A 24,277-nucleotide genomic window follows, 5' to 3' on the forward strand; every position below is an offset into this window, starting at 1 on the left:
TCCCTTTATAGTGGAGGTACAACCGAACGGTTTGGTGGCCACATGGAGGAACCGGGCAAGCCCCGTTTTGACAACGTTTTCACAGCATTTCCTTACAGGGCTAATATTAACCACGCTTTGTTACCGTTATTATTGCAGAGTTTGACTACAAGCCCCTCAACCCCTCCAGACCATGGGGCATATTGGAGCCACATATAAAGTATGTGACTTCATATGTTCATGTTTGTTTTAGGTGTTGTATGTCACGTGGTGTCTATCTTTATGTTAAATAGCACTATAATCACGATCTCCACTGGAGACATTGACCAGATGTATTTTCTCCTGCAAAGCAAGATGGAATACACAGTAGTTGATAAACTACACACACCATATAGGAGCACTTATAGGAATCAGAATGACGCATATATTTATGACTAGCAGCCCGACCCGACGTTATCCGGGTATGAAATAGAATGTGTGTAATGTGTGTATTCAGATACGGTCATTCGCGTGTTCCCCCGCTTGAGGCCCAGCTGCAGCCCTGGTTGATGTTAGCAGGCGCGTGTCCCTCCGCTTGAGGCCAAGATGCAGCCTTGGTTCATGTTAGCAGGCGCATGTAATTAGTGTACTGATCTGCCGCCTGAGCCCGGCTACAGCCCTGGCTGATGTTAGCAGGCGCGTGTAATTTGGTCTAATGTGATAGTTCAGTAACAGCGTGCATGAGAGGCTGTAGTAATTGTCCCCGCAGACACGCTCAGTCGCGTGTGCCCCCGCTTAAGGGCCAGCGGCGACCGTCTAACAATTAGAGTTGTGTGAGTCTTGAATGATTGTTTACCGCTGTTCTTATTTTTTTATGACCCACACAAACGCTCTTCGGCCAGAGTGCTTTTTAGACGCACCCAGGCCAAGCCACACACTGCATTTGTCCCTTTGCATAGCCTATGTCCTTCTGCTGCAACTGCCCTTTCCAACGCTGTATTGGGTGTTGTGATTGGTGCTGTGGTTACTGAGATTACCCGCCTCAAAAGTTTGGGCTCTCTCTTTATATATACATATATAGCAGCCCCTCCCGACGTTGTCCGGGTAGGAATTGCTGCCGGCCAGTAGTATATTGTTTTGTAGCATTTTGTTTTGATAGCATTTCTTATCTGTGACAGGCCTGTGAAACGATCCGATTCACAGTGCACTGCTGATGCACTTAAGAGTGCGCGTTCAGTAGTGTGTGAACTCGAGTTTCCCTACTTTATTTTTCCTTGCAATATTATATAGCGTGAACTCGACAACATGGCATGAGCACAATTTACATTACAGAAGAACACATTCATTTGTGGTAGGCACGGGGAGACAAAGCGATTTGCCTGGAATCACAGGATGTTGAGCTGATGCCGAGATTCGAACGTAGCTCCCCAGCTCTAAAGTTCACAATTCTAGAACTTGTGGCGGGAGGTGTGTCTAAAAGTGTATGTCGGTGCTGGCCATCAATGAGAGAGACCTGTGCATTTTTCAAATCGGTGGTGAAAAAATATGAGTATGTTGCTGGAGATGTGGGCCGCCGTGCCACCAATGTACTTGCCGGGGGAGGGTAAACACCCATTATTCCGCAACTTTCTTTCCGCATACCATCACTCCGCATACTTTCATTGCGAAAGTACCATGACGCTGCAATCCCATTATAACGCATGGCATTACATTTTATATGCTTTTACCACGCATACATTTACAACGAAATTCGTTGTAAATGCATGAATGGTAAAAGCATGATTTTTAAAAATGTTTTGATAAGGTAAGTATGGGTATAGGGGTATATGTTTTGGGGTACTGAGGTATATGTTTTGGGGTGTTTGGGTATTTTAAGGGTTCATATATAGTTTGGGGTTATGAGGTACAGGGGTAGTTTTAGGGTTTAAGGATAGGTATGGGTTTTGGGGTACAGGGGTATTTTTAGGGTTCAGGGCTAGGCTTGGGTTTTGGGGTATAGGGGTATTTTTAGGGTTCAGGGGTAGGTTTGGGTTTTGGGGTACAGGGGTATTTTAAGGGTTCAGAGCTAGGTTTGGGTTTTGGGGTACAGGGGTATTTTTAGGGTTCAGGGCTAGGTTTGGGTTTTGGGGTACAGGGGTATTTTAGGGTAATGGGGTAGGTTTGGGTTTTGGGGTACAGGGTTATTTTTAGAGTTCAGGGGTAGGTTTGGGTTTTGGGGTACATGGGTATTTTTAGGGTTCAGGGCTAGGTTTGGGTTTTGGGGTACAGGGGTATTTTTAGGGTTCAGGGGTAGGTTTGGGTTTTGAGGTACAGGGGTATTTATAGGGTTCAGGGGTAGGTTTGGGTTTTGGGGTACAGGGGTATTTTTAGGGTTCAGGGCTAGGTTTGGGTTTTGGGCTACAGGGGTATTTTTAGGGTTCAGGGGTAGGTTTGGGTTTTGAGGTACAGGGGTATTTATAGGGTTCAGGGCTAGGTTTGGGTTTTGGGGTACAGGGGTATGTTTAGGGTTTTTTCTGGATAGGCTTGGGTTTTGGGGTACAGGGTATATTTATAGAGTTAAGATGGGTTAGTGTTTAAGGGTGTTGGGGTATTTTAAGGAGTAAGGGTGGGTTATGATTATGGGGTGCAGGGGTATTTAAAGGGAGTAGGGTGGACACCCGGAGCTGGAATGTACAGAACCTGGGAAGAAAAAACAATGAAATATTGGGCACAACGCTTGCTTTTTTTCCCCATAATCCCGCGCCCCGCACAAGCCCACGTCCCCAGCACACGCCCACAGCACACAATATGAGACATGGCATGAAGGGCGGAACGTACCACACGCCCCCAGCGTTTGTCACGCCCCCAGCTCATGCCCACAGCACAACGCAGACACGCCCACAAGGGACTACTTTGCTGGCACGGTTCTTTTACCTTTTAAATGTATATGGTGGGCGTCTGCATAGCCTATGTCCTTCTGCTGCAACTGCCCTTTCTAGCGCTGTATTGGGTGTTGTGATTGGTGCTGTGGTTCCTGAGATTACCCGCCTCAAAGGTTTGGGCTCTCTCTTTATTATATTAGTATGGATTGATACCCCTCGGTTCCTTTTCGCCAGAATATGCAGCGCTCTCTCGCCGGTTCGTAAATCCCCGCGGCAGAACCACGCCGCATTTAAATCCACAACCAATTCCCCCAGCTGGGAGAAAAACGGGACAAACTCGCGTTCGTCTTCACTTATGTGCTTTTTTATTTAATCCTCACAGCATGGAGCTTCTCAAGCAGGCAGGCACACATCTACCCGTTTCGGGATAGCATATCCCTTGTTCACGATCAATTTGGCTCCAGGCTCTCAGTATCAATATAGTGAGTCACATTATTACATAATTTCCTGTTTGATGTAATTTTGGCCCTCGGCCTTCTGGATGATGTAGTTTTTTGCAATTTTTTTTATACATTTTTTTATCCGTCTGCATACCCTTTGTCCTTCTGCTGCAACTGCCCTTTCCAACGCTGTATTGGGTGTTGTGATTGGTGCTGTGGTTACTGAGATTACCCGCCTCAAAGGTTTGGGGTCTCTCTTTATAATATTAGTATGGATGCCTGCCAGTTTTCTGGTAGGGGCTACTTACTCAAACAATGTTCTGCTTTATTTCCTACAGATACTACGTACCGATGAGTAAAATCATATAAATTAAACCAATAGTGCACGCACATTAGGTGTGGCACTTTATATTTCACTAATTCTTCATCTACCTCACTTTTAGGTCACTTAGGAGTGGTACGCACAGGGCTGGTCCCTGTGTGGTTTTGAGGAAGAGCTTTGGGGAGGCTCGAAACATGTCAACTAATACTAAAGACGTCTAACTCATCATGATTATGCTGTTTTCCCTAGTATTTAGCCCTGTTTTTAAACATACTGACTAGGAGCCAGAATAAAGTATTTCGCTCACTAGATAGGTATTTTTAACATTTTCTTTTCCCACTCCACTCCACTGCACTACACATGTTTTCACATAAGTGCTCCTACGTAATTTTGCAAGTCGCAGCACGTCTCAATCTGTAGCGGATTGAGAGGACCCCTATTATGAAGCATGTCACCAAGGAGAATCCCTGGTGAGTGAGGGGACTCAAGAAAGAAAATCTTCTTTCTTGATCTGTAGACTTTCCCACTCCACTTGAGCAGAAGTCTCTCATCCCCCATATCTAGGTTCTAATTCTGGTATTCCAGTTGTTTTCTGTGTTCATTACTGAGTAAGGAGGGTGAACCTAGCCTAAAAACATTTAGCTCCCCCATCTTTTTTGAGTGTCTAGAGTTCACCACCAGGAGGACAATGAGCCCAGGATCATCCAAATCAGTCCAAAAGGCCCGAATTATTGTTTTATTAATGTTGGTGACTTTGACCCTTTCTGAAAAATGGAACGCATGGAGCTCCTTTGCAAGATTTGAAAATTACCCCCAGTGGGGGCCGGCGGGTCAGTGCAGGAATAATTTATTTATTTCCCCTAGGGAGGCTAAATGTGTGGGGCCCCCACCCAAATTCCATATTTGCCCCTTTTCCCCATTTTCCCAGTGGTGATGGAGACTGATGGCGCACTTTCCCCACAGCAAAGAGAAAAGGGGCCTGAAGCCATCTACAGGCCCCCACTGGTGGCAGCCTTTCTCCCGCTCCCCGTCCCCATATCTGGGGGGAGCAGGTTGGCCGCCGCATAACAAACTCCCTGCCCACATGGAGTAGGCAGGGACGAAGAGCTGCTGGCTCTCGCCGCAACAAGGAGGATGCTGCTCCAGGGCAGCCAGGGGTGGGCTCCTGTGCTTCTCCAAATGAATGGACCATGTGGGGTGTCCAGGTGGGATGGACATCAAAAGAAAAGAAAAAACACTGGCTGCACAATTATTTAGTGAGTGTTAATATTGCGTGCCAGCGAATAGTGACTACTAGCCCACCGTACCCCCCTGAGTAGGCCTTGGACTGTTCGACTTCCCTCTCCTGAGACAGTCAAACACTACAGTGGGGTGCTTGGTTCCCAGTAATGGGAAATTGTGGAACTATTACTTGCACAGGCCTTGCACCCTGCACAACTAATAACCCAATTTCCTTCATGGGGCTTTCTTTATGATAGCTTTATAGGTGATGCAACTGGTCTTGTAGATTATCTAAGCCCGATAGCAGTGGTAGTTAAGCTCCTTCAGTGCCAACATTTTTTTTTAATTCCTTCTTTTCCTTGATGATCCTCAGCATCTTTAAAAGATAAGAGATGACAATTTTGAGTCAGGGACACCATTAATTAGAGTATGTCTTCATCTAAACGAGACAAATAATTCTAAAAAATAGGGGGTGGTTGCGCACAAGCCGTTTATAATGGCGGCACTTACAAACCACAAGTGAATACAGCGGAGCAAACTTATACAAGAGCACAGACACCAACATATCCCGGTAAGAAACCTTTGTTTACAATGTTTATCGGGAGACTTGAGACAGCACGTTCAGTCCCCTTCCCTAAGATATATCTCCGTCACATCACGCTTTAGACTCTAAGGTTTACCGATTTATTCAACTGCACGCTCACAATTTCTATAGCCACCACGCATTTTATTCCGCTTTTCACATTTCTTATTTGTTGCGTCACGATCCTCTTATTTATTTGTACATGAGCACCTATTTTTTTAATAAAACACGGTCTAGATCGCGATTTTATATAATTTCACGAGCATTTTCACCGATTAACAGTATCTCTACACCCCATGGATATTTAACAAACTATTACATTTCTACTTTTTTGATTATAATCAGAAAGCAATAACATACATAATTCATTAGGTACCCTCATTGATGATATGTATTATCTTTATCAGATTCCCCTGACGAAAATGGAATGATGTGTAAATACTATGGGCCTCATTTATGAGAAATGACGCATCGCTGCGTGAAAGCAGCGATGCGTCACTTCTCAGTGCACACTCCTTGCGACATTCCTGATGCGTCATTTCTACTGTATGACGCATCATGTCGCAAGGAGTTACAGATATGTCAGTATTTCTGACGTATCTGTAAGTGCAAAAGTGATGCATTGCTGGAGTGTGTCACAAAAGTGACGCAACTCCAGCAATGCGCCCTTTCACATGGGGCAAGCCCCATGTGAAAGAGCCTGCGCCAGTCTTACACCTGCTGTGAGGCAGGCGCAAGATTTTGACGCAACAGTGTCCTAAAAGTGACGCAGTGAAATCACATAGATTTCACTGCGTCACTTCTACGACCCTTCCTTGCGTCAATACGCCCCCCTTGCATACATTATACCTGGCGCAGGTATAATGTAGCGCAGGGGTTTAAAAAGTGACGCATCTACCTAGATGCGTCACTTTTTAAATATGGAGCAACAAGGCACATTTTTTACACCACTGGTGCGTCACAAAAAGTGATGCACCGGCGGCGTAAAAGTGACGCACAGCCTCATAAATGTTGTCTGGAAAAACTTTCGGAAGAATTATATGTGATTTACAACATATAAGAATACAGTAATAAAATTGGAAGAAAGAAGAAAAAACAAACTTTGTTTTACTGTTGGATTATTCAGGTTAAAAACTTTATTGGCTAAAACCGCGAGACAGCGATACATACAGTGTGCCCAGAGGGCCGAACACTATTGTTAGAGTTCGCATTCAGTTTTATTCATCTAAACGAGGACCAATGTCTGGCTTGTTGATCTGAACCATTTTGATTGGGTAGCAAGGATTTCACTTTTCTTAGGTGGAAGAGCTGGTAACATGTTACCTTATTTTTTTTCTAGGTTATGTGTTACTTGAAAGAGAGCCCTTTATTAATGGTAAAACTATGAGATTTCACCATCACTTTCAGCCTGAAGATGAAACCATTGAGGCTCATGTTGGCTAGCCAGGCTTCAGAAGCTGGGTGTTTAGCTCTATGGACGTTTAGGAGGAATGTAAATTATCCAAGTTATAGTGTTAGGAGAATCTGCATTTTATTAGAGACACAGGGCTAGCATTATGTGTGCAGTCTTTTATTTGCCACTGCCTGCAGAACGTAGACATTTATACGACATCATCAAACACTAGAAACAGAACATCAAACCAGCATATATCAACTTTCTTACCCTTCGTCTTTTGGGACTGATCCAAGACATCCATCTTCAACTTGCCACATGCCCTTTTTTACTTCTTCGTACAGTTAAAATCTTCCTAAAGGTACTCATTAGATCTATCTGGAAAAAATAATCCTGCTTTAAAAGATTCATGAAGTCACAAAAATTGCAAAGTAACCAGCCCCTCCTAGGGTGGCTTGGGAGGGATAATGCGATAACCTAGATTCGTTTAACATTATCGCTTGGAGAATCTACATTTTGATGCAAAACCTGAGGCGATCATTGGGCATTTTTAAATCTTTGTAAATACTGCACATGCAACATAGTCAAATGGTCTCAAATAGAACTTCCCAAATGCACCTGCATTCGACCAATTTGTTGCTCTCAAAATGTCTTCCAAAAACACTCCTAAGTTCGCATGCCAAAGATTCTCTAGTGGAATAAGCCACAAGCCACCTATATGCACAGCTGTTCATTCACAGCCCAATATATCCATCTAGCAATTGCAGCTGGAACTACCGGCCTATAAGAATGCACGCTTGACTAGAGTAATTGCTGGACACCAACTGCCCAAAATGCAAAAATTTTTCTTTCAGACTTTCAACACTCAACCACACAAAACTTAGCCATCACCTCAAAGCAGGGATAAAAGATAGTAGAACTCATAGTCTTAGTTCTGAATGAAAGAGAAGAAATACTATCTGATGCTCTTAAAAAACAGATGACCTTCAACCATGTAGCAAACATACAACTCAACTGAAGTGGAGAAAACTCTAAATTCTCTACCCACCTTTTAAACAGCACAAAAATCCAGTTTACAACCGAGAGTTTTACTTCACAAGAGAAGATCTCCTTAACCCTGTGGGACAAGAACCGTACCCCAATATTTAGGATACCCTTAAAAATTCAGAGTACACAAATGTTTACCTTGGACACTTCTCCTCCTGTTTAATCTTTCAGGAAAAGAATCAGTCCCCAACATCAATTTAGCAGACAAGTACTAATAAGTAACTTGGACGACAAAATAATTGGGAAAAGTTAAGGGGGTCCATTACAAATACCACAGAAATAAAGTGATACAGAATGAATGCCATGAAGCTCAAATGTGTAATCCTACTGAATAGTAAAACATCTGAAATTGCTCCCTGTCCCAAATGTGCAGCAAATTGTTAAAGGAATCGGACAGAGTCTCTATTGGAACAGGAAAGTCTCCTAAAAACCAGGCTCACCCACCAGAATCAAGTGGTTTCTAGTCACAATTCGTGCATAATAAATTAGAGAAAGAGCAAAATATTGGTAGCATGATCACAATTAGCAATTATTTTGCCAAATCAGAAACTGATACTTCACTATCTAAGAATATAAGCACTTGCCTATTTTAAGAAAGCATCCGGCATCTCCCATGTTGTTGCCATCCGGAGGTGTCTAGGCCCAGCTCCACTTACCTGGGACTGACCAGTCAAGGCCCTTTCGGACCCAGCTCTCTTGGCTGCAGTGCATCCGCTCTCTCGCTCTCCTCTCACACTCTTTCAAGTGTTTCTCACCGCTCCTCTGCCATCTCTAGTTAGATCCGCTCTCTCGCTCTTCACCTCTTTTTCGCCCCTTGGCGTGCCTCTCTTAGACCTCTTGTGGGCCTCACCTCTTTACACACTTTTCAGCATCTTTCTGTTTCCTCTGCCTCTGTTTGCCCTCTCTGCCTGTGAGGTAGCAGTAATCCACACAATTGAGCTTCCCCACCTCCTAATCACTTTAAGGTAGACCATCCCCACTAAACGTGGCCACCAAATCTAGTGATATTACGAGTTCCGGTGGTCCATCCTCGCTTTCAACCGTCCCACAACAGGTGATCTCAGAAACCTCCTAAAGGCACCTTGTAGTGGCCCAACCTCCCCGCACGCACTCCATCCACTGCCATGGCACCTGGGCTTAGCGTGCACCGCTCCTGGCAACATGAACTACTACAGCTACTTGAGTGGTGCATGGGCGCCTCGACGAGAGAAGATACTTCAGAAAAATATAGTGAGCATATTCAGGGGTATTACCAGCAAAATCAAGTAAGCTGTCTTCAATTTGAAAAAAACAAAGTGTGTTTACCTCTAAACATGAAAGCCCATTGGTACTCCTTACTTTTTGTTTCTACACCCCAGCAAAATGAAATTAAGGGACATATTTATGAAGGTTTCGCGTCGCCCTTGAGCCATGCAAGGGGGTCAAGGGCAAACCAAAACCTAAGTCGGATTCATCAAGCCTCACAAGGCCAACCTGCATGTCCCTGCATGGCTTGATAAATCCAGAGTAACACAGCACAGCCCGCTGCGTTACTCTGCACCAGAGAGGCATTCCATAGGTCCAGCATGTGTGTTCCCACGTATCCACCTATGGATTTGGTGCATTCCCAGATTTATCAACACTTCCCAAGGGAGGCGTATTAAGGAGAAATATCTTTATTTCTCCTTGTTTTTCCCTCTTTCTATGTGAGCTGCATTCTGCAGCACACACAGAAAAAGAAAAAAGCCTCAGAGGATTGTTTCTGTGCTTGAAGGTGTTCCTTCCTGCACAAATGCAATCCTGTCTGCAATGCAGGTACCCTTGCAGCATGGCGCAAGGGTGCCTGCATTGGGGCTAGGCAGTCAAAATGGTACCAGTGCAAAGGAAGGGCAGGAATGCATTGTAATATGTTAAATACGGCACATTCCTACCCTTTCTCTTTCATGCAGTGCAGCAAGGTGACTTGTTGCCCCTAAACCTTTAGGGAAGAAAAACAAACAGAGCTTCACAAACCTTAACACTCAATCCAGCACTTGAAACTTTAAAGAGTGAAATGGGAAAGTGTACTGAGCCGTCAGAAACAGCCTACAAAAGAGGAAAGCGTAGAATATTGGAAGAAGGGATGTATGACGTTAGAACGCATACTTTTACAACGCCTACCTTTACAACGAAATTTTTACAACGCAAAATCTATTACAACGCATACATTTACAACGCAAGTTTTTACAACGCATATACCTTTACAACGCAAACCATTACAACGTAAGTATTGGTAAGTATATATTAATTTTTTTAATGTAAATTAATTAAAATTAATATAATATAATTTAATTTAATTTAATTTCATTAAATTAATTTAATTTACATTTAATTTTACTTTATTTTTACACTGTACCCCTGTACCCCAAAAACCCAAAACTGACCCTGAACCCTAAAAAAAAACCTTTACCCAAAAAATAAAAACTGACCCTGAACCCTAAAAATACCCTTTTACCCAAAAACCCAAAACTAACCCTGAACCCTAAAAATACCCCTTTACCCAAAAACCCAAAACTGACCCCGAACCCTAAAAATACCCCTTTACCCAAAAACTAAAAACTGACCCTGAACCCTAAAATACCCCTTTACCCAAAAACCAAAAACTGACCCTGAACCCTAAAAATACCCCTTTACCCAAAAACTAAAAACTGACCCTGAACCCTAAAAATACCCCTTTACCCAAAAACCAAAAACTGACCCTGAACCCTAAAAATACCCTTTTAACCAAAAACTGACCCTGAACCCTAAAAATACCCCTTTACACAAAAACTAAAAACTGACCATGAACCCTAAAAATACCCCTTTACCCAAAAACCCAAAACTATAACATTTTAAATATAATTATATACTTACCAATACTTACGTTGTAATGGTATGCGTTGTAAAGGTATCTGCGTTGTAAAAACATGCGTTGTAAATGTATGCGTTGTAATAGATTTTGCGTTGTAAAAGTTTTGTTGTAATGGTAGTGCGTTGTAAAAGTTGCGTTGTAAACGTTGTTTCCCGGAAGAAGTGATACATGCTGGTTTGAGGCTCTGGTTCTAGATTTGATGATGGCGTGTAGGGTTCTAAGCGTTGCAGTGAGTGACACGTATAGGTTTGCACCCGTTATGCTGGCTTCGGATCTGTCTTAGTCGGGTCCAGTTTATGTAGATGCTAAACATTGAGTTAGAAATGAGCTTGAAGCTGGTTCTAGGATGTTCTACATTCTGATAACATTTTGGGGTTGTGTTGTGTGTCCTCAACAAAATAGCAGTTTTGCAGCACAGCTGTGTTTCCAGTTCCAGTTGTCCATGTTCCTTCACTGGCACAAAGGAAGGAATGGTATAGAGAAAAGGCCCATTTGCACCAGATGTATAGTTTACAATAAGAGATATGAAAGGAAACTCCACCTCTTCAGGGCTCCTTCCTGCATTTCCCCCTATGTGCAGCTCAGGCCCAGAGAGCTCCACACTAAACACTTCACTCTTTACAAACCATATGACCACACAGAGCTGCAAGTTTACAACATTCTGGTTGTCATTGTCTATAGGTTTCCTTCTATTTTGGAATTTTTCCCTGAGTCGTAACACGCTCTTTCTGAGTAACCTACACTTTACTGATTGCCTCCGGGGTTTCCTTTCCTCTTTCTGTTTGCCTCTTGCCCCTCTCCATCACAGCACCCCCTCTCATCTTTTTGATTTTTTTTTGCACAAAATGTTCTTGATTTTATGTAGGCGTACAAAGCTTTGAGTAGCAGATTGTCATCCAGTAGGTGCATGACCTACAGACACACCTCTCTCTGTTCCCCTAATGCTCAGGTGCAGTGTATTTTCAAGTCTGAGCAAGACAAACAGACGTCCAACCCCTCCAATGCCAGAGGGGGCAGGGGGAGGGGGACAGGTAAACATGCTAGCTACCCAATGGTACTTTATTCTGGAGAAGGCAGGTAGCCCAGCTTGTCTTCTTCATTCCCACCCACCCTTTTGAGACAAATGGAAGTCCTCCACCCTAATGCTGGAGGGGAGGTGGAACAGATAAACGCACTAGTTACCCAATGGTACCTTATTCTGGAGAAGGCAGATGGCGCAGTGGGGAAACAACCTTTACAGCGCAGTCATTACATCGCGCTACCTTTACATAGCAGTCATTACATTGCATGTCATTACAACACATGTCATTACAATGCAGGTCACTACAATGCAGGCATTACATCGCAAGTCATTACAGCGCATACTATTACAATGCATAGTACCCTAACACTATCCAACACTTACCCTACTGTTGCACTCACTGGAGTTAGAATAGTAATTATTACCCCTATACCATCCAACACTTACCTTAAATACAATGTAGTGGTATGCATTGTATTGGTATGCGTTGTGAAGGTATAATGCGATGTAATGGAGTGCGTTGTAGAGGTAGTTTCTGTAAATGCGAAGTAATGGCATGCTATGTAAAAGAATGCGTTGTAAAGGATGTTGCGATGTAAAAACTGCGTTGTAAAGGCATGCATTGTAAATGTATGCACTGTAACATCATACATTCTGAGCAGTGTGTCCCTCTGATTCCCACCCACCCTGTTGAGATAAATGGAAGTCCTCCACCCCAATGCTGGCGGGAGGTGGGACAGATAAACGTGCTAGTTACCCAATGGTACCTTATTCTGGAGAAGGCAGGTGGTGCAGTGTGTCCCTCTGATTCCTTGGCGTAGGAACTCCTTGCCCCAGAAATGCTTATCACATTTTTGGTCTGGGTACTGAGAGGTGTAACAGCAAGAATCAGGCATGATGTTTGGACTTTCGATGGTGCATTATTAACCCAGCTTCTCACACTAAAGCCAACTCAGTGCTACCCACAAAGATGTTGATAAGCTTGTCAATCATGTGTTAAACCCCCCATACACTGTTGTCTCCCCATGAACATTTGGCCGTCCAGCGGTTCTTGTTCTTTTCGGTTATCAATGACTATTTGTCAGTATTGGAAAATGTTTGGTGACCAGATCATTCACAGAGTTCTCAGATTACTTTTGACAAGATTTGTATGTGGTGCATCGCGCATCAGTATTTTCTATGCAAAGAGTTGATCATAAACTCAGCAAGCATGCACCAATATATTTATATATGAAAACTATAATGACATTTAACACTTTGTTAAGTATTTATCATTTTTATTTCATATCAAGTCTCTAAACTAAATATTGTACGGGATTTGGTGTGATGCATAGAGTTTGGTTTGTCATGTATAGAGTAAAAACAGTGCGAATTGTGGTCAACCGAAATGTGCTTAATAATAACAAGTGCCTCTGAAAACCAAGGGGCCCTGACGTGTCAACATCCTGTGTCTTTCAAACTACTTTTACCAGAAATAAAAACCCACTTACTTCTCTGTTTCACTTGCTGTCACAGAAGTGTTCCTATGTCTATCCATCCGGTAGCAAAGCAGGGCTTGGTTACTGATCGAACCCTGAAAATCAACAGGATATAGACATCTATATGTGTCATTGACGGTGCAGTCGCAAAGGTTGTATGTGAATTACTGCCCTTGAGAAGAGGTCGGAGGCTGCACGAGGTTTGGGTGAGTGTCACTCTCTGTGTTATGAGAACTAGATTACTAGTGCCTGGAGATGTGTGACCTGTGATGCGTGCTATTTTTAACGCTCACTCACTCACTCACTCACTCACTCACTTTCCCACTCAATCACTCACTCACTCACTTTTCCACTCACTCAGTCACTCACTCACTTTTCCACTCAATCACTCACTCACTCACTCACTCACTTACACACTCTCACCCACCCACTTACTGATAAACCTAGGAAGAGAATTTTGCTTTGAAAGTCACACCAAGGTGCAGCCATATCTCTCAAACTTTCACCAATGCTTGATGGTGATATCCATCACAATTGCGGGGTGTGTTGAGATTTAATGATTTACTGCTGCTGTATCATTTCAAATCCATGCTTTTACCTGTCCACCACCAATAAAGTTGTGGAATAGTAGATTAACATGCACTTTTGGATAGAGGCTAGAAAATGTGCCCTCATATAATCTTTGCAAAAAAAGTCGCAAAGTGGTATTTCTATAAAATATTTAGAATTGTAATTTTCAAAACATATTGGGACCTCAAGGCAGTTGTTTATGAGCTCCCCTCGTCATTTTCACATGTGGATAAGAAAAACTAGGGGCCAGATCTATCATACTTTCTGTGCTGGATTACATGGAGAGGACAGGATTGTGCTGTATTCACCATAATATGGCTCATTCCTGCTCTCACCTTGCACACTATGGGGCTCATTTATGGCATTTTGGCATAGAGCAGAACAGCAATGCACCTTGCTGTGCTGCCCTATGCCAAAGTAGAAGGGCAGGAATGCACCTTATTTTAGCAATACGTTGCATTTCTTTCCTCTCCGCCTGCACTGGTGCCTTTTTAGCAGCAAAGCACCAATGTAGGCACGCGTGAGTCATGTTGCAACGGTGCCTCTGTTGCAGGCAGGATTGTTTTTGTGCAGGTAAGGGCAACTTCATGCACAAAAACAATCCTAAGAGGCAGGCGCAGCCCGTGCAGGTCAGAGTAGTGGAGCGGATGGCGGGATGGGGGGAGGGGAGGGGTGGTGACGTCAACAGACAATGATAAGGTAAACTTAAAATTTTGAAACCAAAAAACACTTACCTTGCTCTTGCCACATTGCCGAGTCGGTGATGCGGCGAGCGTAAGGTATGTGTTTTTATTTTATTTTATTTAAGTTTACCTTATCGTCTGTCAACTCCCCGCACCCCAACCCCCTGCCCACCACTCTTACCTGTATGGGCCGTGCCTGCTACAAGGCTTTTTCCTCTTTCTATGTGTGCTGCAGAATGCAGCAGGCACGGAGAGAGAGAAAAAGAGGAGAAATTAACGCATTTCTCCTCATTCCGACTAACCTTGGGAGTTGAATGAATTTGATGCTTCACTATGTTTACATGACTTTGTAAATCTGGGGCAGCATCTAATTCAATGGGTGTTGCCTGGGAAAACTCACCGTAAAGCTCCTAGAACACCTATCGGCGCAGAGTATGGCAACGCAGCAATTTGCGCTGCATCACCTTATTCATGATTTATGAGGCAACCTAAGACATGCAGATTGGCTTTGCCTGCTTTCATAAATCTTCCTGGTGCAATAGAGATGCAGGGCTCTCATAAATAAGTCCTTATGTGCTGCCCAGCGCCAATGCAGCAACCGTTGCACCATAGTGAAAGGGTGGAAGTGTTGCAAGGAGGGTGCACCTTCCTGCACAAAAACAGTCCTTGGAAGATTTGTCCTCTTTCTAAGTGCCTGCAGAATGCAGCACACTTAGAAGAAACACCGAGGATGAATACAGATATTTTTCTCCATTGAACCTTCCGTGCGAAGACTTAACTTTTTGACACATTCGCAGGTCTGCCAATCTTGACACGTTCCACCCATCGAACGCCTTCCAAGGGAAGAGCATTACAAGGCACAGACTTACACTGCCTTGTATTACTCCTGATTTACCAAGCAACCCAGGGCGATGCGAGGTGGCCTTGTGTTACTTGGTGAATCTGGCTTACGGATTGTGTTGCTCTTGCAACGCACAGCGAGAGGAAAGGGCAGCTTAATACTATGATAAATCTGGCCTAGGTATTATGACACACCGCCATCTTGTGGTCTATCCCTTGTCTCATGGCTTCCTAATATCTGTTTCTGATTGCCTATGTTTGTTGAATTACTTCCTGTATCTGTTATCTGCCTTCTGTGCTTGTCTGTCTAATTTCCTCATTTATTCCCAATGGCTTCCCGGTCTCTTTGTTTTATTGCTTCTCTTACTCACTTTCTGACTACCTGAATATGTTCTCTCTTTTGATTATCTCCCACTCTCTTATTTAACTTCTGCCCCAGCTCTCCTTCCTCCCTGCATCCCTTTTCTGGATTGGATTCTCTACCCCCAGCCTCTTGATAATTGCCTCTGTCTCTTACTCTTTGCTTTGCCTCTTGCCCCTGTCTTGATTTATGGACTGTTTCCTGACCCTCACCTTCACTACTGGTCTGTTTACCCGCTGGCCTCCCGAATCCTCACCCTCTTTGCCTAATTGTCCTACTTTCTTAGTAACTCTGCCTGTGTGCATCACAGTCCTGACAACCTCTCTCCGAGTAACTATTGGCTTATCGATCAGTTTCTCTCCTGAGTTCCCGCCCTCTGTCAGACTGACTCCTGCCTGTTTTTCTGAAGGCCTCCTCCTCCTGCTTTCATGGGCGTAACAATTTTTATTTATTTTTTATTTTATTTATGCATTTTTATATAGCGCGGACTTTACCCGAAGGCGTCAGAGCGCTTCACAATAGGAACACAAACATGATGAGAACATTACACAGGAACCGATTACAAAAGTAGACGTTACGTTACATAAGGTAAAAGTGACAACTGTGAGCGAATAAAACACATGAGGTAGTAAAAATTGTGAGCAACCAAAAAATACATGAGGTAGTAAGGAGTGCACAAGAGGAAAAAGTGACAAGTGTGCAGGATATAAGAGAAAACAAGGTATAGTTTGAGGTATAATACTGCAATATGAGCTAGACACACAGGCACAAGAACAAGCGTTAAGTAGGCAAAGGTGGCACTTGTGCAAGTATCAAAGGCAAAAACATGTGAGAGGTAGCAAACCGTGTGTAACAAGGGACAAAGGCCCCCGCAGCTCCTGCGCTGCGGAGGGGGGGGGTTGGGGGTGGGGGGGGGGGGGCTGCGCTCCAGAGGCCCCCTCAGGACAGTACAGCACGCAGTACTACATTGGCTGACAGCAGGGTCTCTGACATCTGTCTGGAACGTAATTTTAAAGTTACGCTCACCGTTGTTGCAGCCTCGCCTCATAAATTAAATAGTGCGTGCGTACTGGCTACATGGTGCGCATGCGCGCAGAACAGTGGTCTAAGTCTTCAGCCTCAGGGCGAGGCAGGGATCCATAGTATTGTCGTGCGCTATTAAAACTGCACATTAGATGGCCGGGAGTCCGGGGCACAGAGAGGGACCGTGAGGACATAAATAAATTGCTAGCCACAGTCTTCCACCGCCTGTCTGTGCCTGCCACCGAAGCTGCAGGTCCGTCTCAGGTGAGTCAAGAGTAAGCATGGGCGGATTTTGCGGATCCACGATTCACGAATTTGCGTATTCACGGATCGTGGATCCGCAAAATCCGCGTATTTGCGTATTTTTGTAATTACGGATTTGGGGCGGGGCTTCCATGCGAGTGCACATGCCTCTTGTGTGTATAAAAGGTCAGATACCGATCAGAGACAGCTGCCCAGCCTTGACAACGCTCACGATTGTTTTTGGGGCCGATAAATGAGTCACTGAATTTAAGCTTCAACTAGGGCACACCTACAAAAGATTAAGTCATGTTCAATTCAATAAAGTTGCATTGGAGGCAGGTAATAGATCTATTTTGAACCAAAAATAAAAACGAATAAAAAAAGAATAATGACTATGGAGCTTTACATTCACACAACTACATAAATCACATTGGAAAATAATATGAAAAATAAAAATTGTATGAAATTGGCATCTAAATGTAAATGTTGCGAACACTCATATGCATAATAGTGCGCACATGTTAAGAAAAATGAAGGCACCCTGCCCTTCATAATTATTCAAGAAGACGCCACCGTTTTGGGAAGAGGGCACAGCTGCCTGGCCTGTTAACTATTTTACGATGGCGCCGGCAAGCTGCCAGCGCCACCCTAAAATAGTTGCCACATTAGCTTCAACAGGAAGCTCTAATAGATAAAATAAAGCAGATGTACGAGCGCCTGCTTGATTTTATCTATTCGAGCTTCCTGTTGAAGCTAATTTAGTAACTATTTTACGATGGCGCTGGCAGCTTGCCGGCGCCATCGTAAAATAGTTACAACAACAGGCCATCAAGGCGTGAACTTTTGACCTAGGAATCCGCCACTCGCGGTTTGCCATTTTCGGTAAATTCGCGAGAGTTCGCGGATCGCGAATTTACCGAAAATTTGCGGAATCCGCGAGCGGAGCAGATTTAGCGCTCATGCTTAGTCAAGAGTCTCTGAAACAGGGTGGGCCCCGCAGCCCCCGCGCCGCGCTTGCTTCCAGGGCCCCTCAGCACAGTAGTATAGATTGGCAGAGAGTTTGGGGTGGAACTCCTAAGTATTATAAGAACAGCTCTGAAGTTAATAGTGTTTACGGGCGTAGGTCATGAGCGCTTGAAATGGGCTGCAATTGCACACATGAAAGGAGTTACAGGGGCGGGTTCGATACGAACAAGTGTAAATAGGTTTCTAAGAGTTCAAGAATAGCTCCTGTAATTTGAGCAGAAAGTTTTTTTTAACAGATTAACGTTCAAGACTAGAAGAGTTATTTATTATAATATGGATTCTTTAAAGAACAACGTGCTATTCCATGCTCTTTGAACAATGTTTTGTGTTCGTGGTTGGTCCGCAGTTCCATAAGGCCCTTTCTGCTAACTGCGTGAGAAACTGCATAATAATTACTCGCTCAGATGTTTTTCTTTACCAAAAGGATTAACAGCCTTATTCATCAACGGGCCGTTTTGCGAGCCCCTAATAGCGATTCATAGCGAATCGCTATTAAGGACTCGCAAAACGGTATTCGTGTAGGAATTGCTAAATAAGTAGCGATTCCTACACATTCCTTATTTGCGAGTAGCAAATTGCTAATCGCAAATAAGGAATAACTTCCCATTCATTCCTATGGGCCAAAAGGCCCATAGGAATGAATGGGGAGTATTCCTTATTTGCGATTAGCAATTAGCTAATCGCAAATAAGATAGCGATTGAAAGGGTGCCAGGGGTGTCCAAAGGACACCCTGTAGCACCCCTGAAATGCAAATTGAAACAGGTGTTGCGCACACACATGTCCAAGGGACATGGGTTTGTGCAACATGCAACTTAGAAAAATGCTTTTAAAAGCATTTTTCTAAGTTTTTGCTATTTACCGAGAGGTCTGACCTCTCGGTAAATAGCGGCCCAAAATTGCATTTTCGCAATTTTAAAATGCTTCATGAATTGCATTTAAGGAATCTCAAATAGAGATTCCTTAAATGTAGTTCCTCGCAATTTAGCGAATTAGCAATTACCGATTTTTGCATTTGGGATGATGAATCCCAAATGCAAAAATTGCGCTCGCAAAGGGCCAGATTCTCAGAATCTGGCCCTTTGCGAGCGCAATTCGGCTTGATGAATAAGGCTGTAAATGTACCAAAAATGCCTCGGAAGTATCCATGAATGAAAAGCAGTGTGCTTCCTTAGCGGAATGATCCTCGTACTTCCACTGTGCAAAGAAGAGTGACCATATTTATGGAAAAATTACTGTGTAAGGGTATTTTGTAAACATGTCAGATTCTCACATTATTCACGATTTCCTCTTTGCAGAGACCAGTGCCCCCATCGATCGATCATGTATTTGTATTTCATAAACATGCCAGGTATTTAAAGAACACGTCAGATTGTCACGTCACTATTTACTCTTCACAGAAAACAATGCCTACACTCACGGGCAATCGATATTGTAAAGGTCAGATTTTCACATTACTCACTATTTCCTCTTTGCAGAGAATAATGCCTGCATATATGCATGGGGAACTGATCATGTAAACATGTCAGGTTGTCACATTCCTACTAGATCCTCGTTGATTAGAATAATGCCTACATGCATGAGGATTCAATCATATATATACCACTAACACATCATATCACATTGCTCGTTACTTTCCTCTTTGCAAATAGCAATATCTATATGGCTGTATGACAGAACAACATTGGTAAAACCAATGCATGACTTTAAAACGCTTTTTTACCCCGCATTTATTTTACCACTCCAGTAGCATCACAATAACAACAACTGCGGTGCATGGGGCCTGAGCTCCAGGGGGGCCTCTCCAGCACTGTGCGCTATCCAGCCTGAGAGCTCCAGAATGGGTCTGAAGGTTGGGGGGCCCCCTCAAGTTTCGTTACGCCGCTTTTATGAGAGAACCCCAGGACGGGCCTTTGATAGCTCTGCCCACAGGATATTGGTAATGCCTCCATCAGGTCTCCCGACACTCCTGGTCGTGGAAAGGCTTCAGAACCATGACGCCTCTACAGGGTAGGATCCGCGCCCCTTGAACTCTCCAACTGCTGGAAACCTTCCCACATCCCTGAGCCAGAGCCCATACCAGAGCTCCAGGGCTCCCAGGGAGGTTCACGCTCTACAAATACCACATACACTTGCAAACACGCGCAACTGCCTCCCAAGTCTTGCCTCTTCTTTTCTGATTATCTCCTGTTGTCTCTCAAGATTCCCTCTTGAGTCCTTTCTCTCTGTCTACCTCCTCTCCTTGACTCTGATGGCCTCCTGACCCTCTGTTCATGGACCACATTGGACCCTGCCTGCCTGTCTAATTATAGACCCATCTCCTTGCTGCCGTTCCCTATCAAAATCATGGAGAAGCTAGTGACCCGCGCCCTGTCCGGCTTCCTGGAAGAGAACACCTGGTTTGATGAGGCACAATTTGGCTTCCGTCCAGCGCATGGGACTGAATCTGCGCTGGTGGCCGTGTTGGACAATCTTCGTTCGTGGGTTGACATGGGTCGGGCAGCCTTCTTAGTGCTGCTCGACATGTCGGCCGCGTTCGACACGGTCTGCCACTCTACCCTCATCAGGAGACTGGAAGAGTGCGGGGTCACCGGGCTGGCAAGGGATTGGTTGGTCTCTTATTTGAACAACCGACGGCAGGTGGTGGCGCTGCCCCCATTTAGATCGGAGGTGAGGAATGTGGGGCAGGGGGTACCACAGGGCTCGGCCATCAGCCCCATACTTTTCAACCTTTACCTTCGCCCTCTGGTCCATCTGATAAAATCATTCGGTATCTCAGCATTCAATTATGCTGATGATACCCAATTGGTCTTTTCACTGGAAGGAAACAACTCGATCCCGTTGGAAACATTCCACCGCTGTATGTCAGCTACAGCTGACTGGCTTCGCTCTAACTCCCTTCAGTACAACAGCAAAAAAATGGAGGTGCTTTACTGTTCTTCTGATAAAATACCGCGTTCACTCCCCGACAATTTTTGGCCCTCGACCTTTCCTGAGACAGTGTCAGCCGCTGAGTCTGCACGTAACTTAGGGGATACTTTTGGGCCTAACTTGCAGCTGGATATACATGTAAATAAGACCACGGCTACGTGCATGATGCTGTTGCGCATGCTCCGTAAAGTTTTGCCCCTTCTACCTGAACAGTCTAGACCAGAAGTAGTGCGTGGGACCATCTTAAGTCGTTTAGACTATTGCAACGCTCTACTTCTGGAAGCCCCTAAAACGTTGCTATGTAAGCTGCAACGGGTGCAGAATATGGCGGCCAAGCTGGCCCTCTCTCGCCCTAACTTCAGCTCTTCCACCGCTGCTCTCCGGGACTTACATTGGTTGCCGGTCCATTTACGTGTTCAGTACAAAGCTGCCTGCCTGGTGTTCAGGGCTTTGCACGGACAGGGCCCGGTCCCACTGCAGAATATGTTTTCATGGTATTCGTCCACGCGATGTTTGCGCTCTTCTTCTGCGTGGCTGGTGGTGGTACCGAGATTCCAGAGAGTGAGGATGGGTGGACGCTCGTTTAGTGTCGCAGCGGCTAAACTCTGGAATTCTCTGCCACTCCTTTTACGAGATCAAAGGGACCTTCTACCATTTAAATAAGCGTTGAAGACCCACTTGTTCCCTAGGGCAGTGTAAGATGGTTCTGTTGCTGACAGTGATCTCAAGCGCCAGGATGCCCTTGGGGTGACAGTAAAGCGCTATACAAATACACAATACATACATACATACATGGTTCCCTCATGAGGTTTGATCCTCTCTTTATGATTGCCTCTTGCTGTCTCTTTACTGACTTTCTCGGGAGTAATGTGTGTCTATTACATTGTCTTTTTCTCTATTTGTTACATGTACTCACTTTGTTTATTACATTGTCTCTCTCTCTGTTAGATTGTCTATTTCTGTTTGTTACATTGTCTCTCTCTCTATTTGTTACATGTATTCTCTCTGTTAGTTACATTGTCTCTCTCTCTCTCTCTGTTAAATTGCCTCTTTCTGTTTGTTACATAGTCTCTCTCTATTTGTTACAGTTATTCTCTCTGTTAGTTACATTATCTCTCTCTGTTACATTGTCTCTGTTTTTTACCTTGTCTGCTTCTTGCATTGCCTCTCCCTCTTTACTCCCTGAGTCCTCTCACTATTTGCCTGATTGTCTTCTTCTGATGAACTTTGTTCCCTCTGTTTATGATTATCCCCCAATTTTTTTTATTTTCTTTAAACCGGCTCTTGACATCATGTTTTTTGATGCGCTCCTTTTTAGCCGTGTATTTAATTGAATCTCCTTCTCCCTCTTGGCAATCCTGAGTGATCAGGAGGGAAGGGAAAGCTCCTGGTTGTGCTCTTTAGTCCAAATAACCACAGGTAAAAGAATCAGTGTTGATGAGGGACAGAGGATCTGATCTGAAGGAGCCTCTTAGCACAAATATGAATAAAGAAAAGATGCTGGAGGCTAGCAGGTTGTTAGAAGCGTGACCAGTCACCATTCTAACTGAGGAGAATGTTGCTGCATCCCTGTTGGTTCTTTAATCATTGAGGGCACACGTCGCATCTACTGGGGTGTCTGTACATCTTGAGGGTGATATTGTACTGAATGGTGTGTTTTCCCTGCATGTTCTCTGCGGCAGGGGTCAGACGGGGCATTTTGACCTGCAGGCCAAACCTAGATGAGGGTTAGTTGTTTTTAGGGTTGTCCCTGTAATGAATCACTGATTGTAGTGTGTGTGTGTGTGTGTGTGTGTGTGGTTGTGTGTGTGTGGGTGTGTGTGTGTGTGTGTGTGCGCGTGCGTGCGTGCGTGCGTGTGTGCCTGTGTGTGTGTGTTCTTTGATTCCTTGCCTAGCCTGTGTTAATTGTGTAAGTTTGTCTGTCTGCTTGGGGTCTTGGCAGTCCTTATTGCTGTATGGGACACGCCTGCTCTATCCTGGGTGTTAGTGGAGAGACCTTGTGTGAGTCAGTGTGTAGGGTGGATGGTATTGACTGGATTTTTAAGAGTGCTTACATGTGTTCTAATGACTGCTGCTGGGCTGGCGATCTGTGTTATTCTAGATTAAGCGTCGTAACGTGTGTCTATCACCCACAACGGGTGTGATGTATTCATGGCAGCGTTATCTTGGTAATCTAACTCACCCATGTCTCTTGTTCTCTTGTACACGTGCCACTAGCTTGTTATCCTGAGGCTTCATTCTCAAGGACATGTGGGTGTCCTAACATTTATTTATGAATGAAGAAGTAGGTGTCGGGGTGCTTTACAGTGACACAGCGCTGAGCTCCACAGTTATAGTTTGAGTCCTTCAGGCAATCACTAGTTTGGGAATTGCCTGAAGAAGTGGTCTTTGAACTGTTCCTTGAAAGCAGGGTTCATTTTCTTAGAATAGAGGGGAGAGAGTTCCAAGTGTGGTAATGCACCCTGAGAAAGATGTGTTTGAGTGTGATAGAGATTTTGAACTCGGGGGCTTCTAGGAGCAATGTGTCTCTGCTTCCCAGTACTGTCCGTCCCCCAGAGTAAGGAGGTCTGCTCGGTATGGTGGCTTCATTATAAGTGACCTTGTGAACTAGACAATGCATCTCAAAATCAGTTCTGGCTGGCTTTGGGGGCCAGAGTAGGTCAGAAATGATGAGGGTGATGTGATAATACTTGCTGGCACTGTGTACAAGCCTGGCCTACAAATCGAAGGCAGCTTTGATTGGGGGTAGGGCCAAAGGGATGCAAATTAACTTTGACCCTGTGCAGTGCTCCTCTGCCTTCTGGCCAGGTTTGCGCTATGGAAAAACCATATGCATCCATCTATACTCACATAATGAGTGGTGTTTGCAAAGTCCAATTTACATAGGACTAGTAAGTGTGCAGCTGTTTTCAGATGGTCAGGAGGAACCTGCCTGCACACTTTTTCAGAGCATGTCTATGAAAGCCAGGCGTCTTTGACACTTTGATGATGTGCGAGAGAAGTGTGAAAGCTGAATCTAGAGATAACCCCAGGATTTATCAGATCTAGTGGGTGGGGAGAAGAAGCCCTCACGATAAGGCAAATCCAGTACTGAGGAGTGAATGTATGATGTTACATTTACAACGCATGCACTAACAACGCAGTTTTTACATCGCAACATCTTCTACAACGCATTCCATTACATCGCATGACACTACATCTCATTTTAAAAAACTACCTTTACAACGCATTCCATTACATTGCATACTACCTTTACAACGCATACCATTACAATGCATACCATTACAGTGCATTTAATGTAAGTATTGGATAGTATAGGGGTAAAAATTACTATTCTAACTCCAGGGGGTGCAACAGTAGGGTAAGTGTTGGATAGTGTGAGGGTTAAAAAATACTATTCTAACTCCAG

The 24,277-nt window shown here is 44.3% G+C and overlaps 1 protein-coding gene across 2 annotated transcripts in view; it reads left to right on the forward strand.

Moving 5' to 3' along the window:
* Positions 1-13,220: 13,220 nt before the first annotated feature.
* Positions 13,221-24,277, forward strand: part of LOC144817816 (endonuclease domain-containing 1 protein-like) — a 97,984-nt gene continuing 86,927 nt past the window's right edge. The window contains exon 1 of one of the 2 annotated variants that reach the window (XM_078674648.1): positions 13,221-13,399. The gene's annotated coding sequence lies outside the window, so the exon portion shown is untranslated. Of the gene's footprint in view, positions 13,400-16,768; positions 16,935-24,277 lie in introns of those variants that run through there. The other variant, XM_078674647.1, reaches the window with a different exon arrangement.

Source organism: Lissotriton helveticus, chromosome 2_1, assembly GCF_964261635.1.
Source record: "Lissotriton helveticus chromosome 2_1, aLisHel1.1, whole genome shotgun sequence".
Taxonomy (NCBI): Eukaryota; Metazoa; Chordata; class Amphibia; order Caudata; family Salamandridae; genus Lissotriton; species Lissotriton helveticus.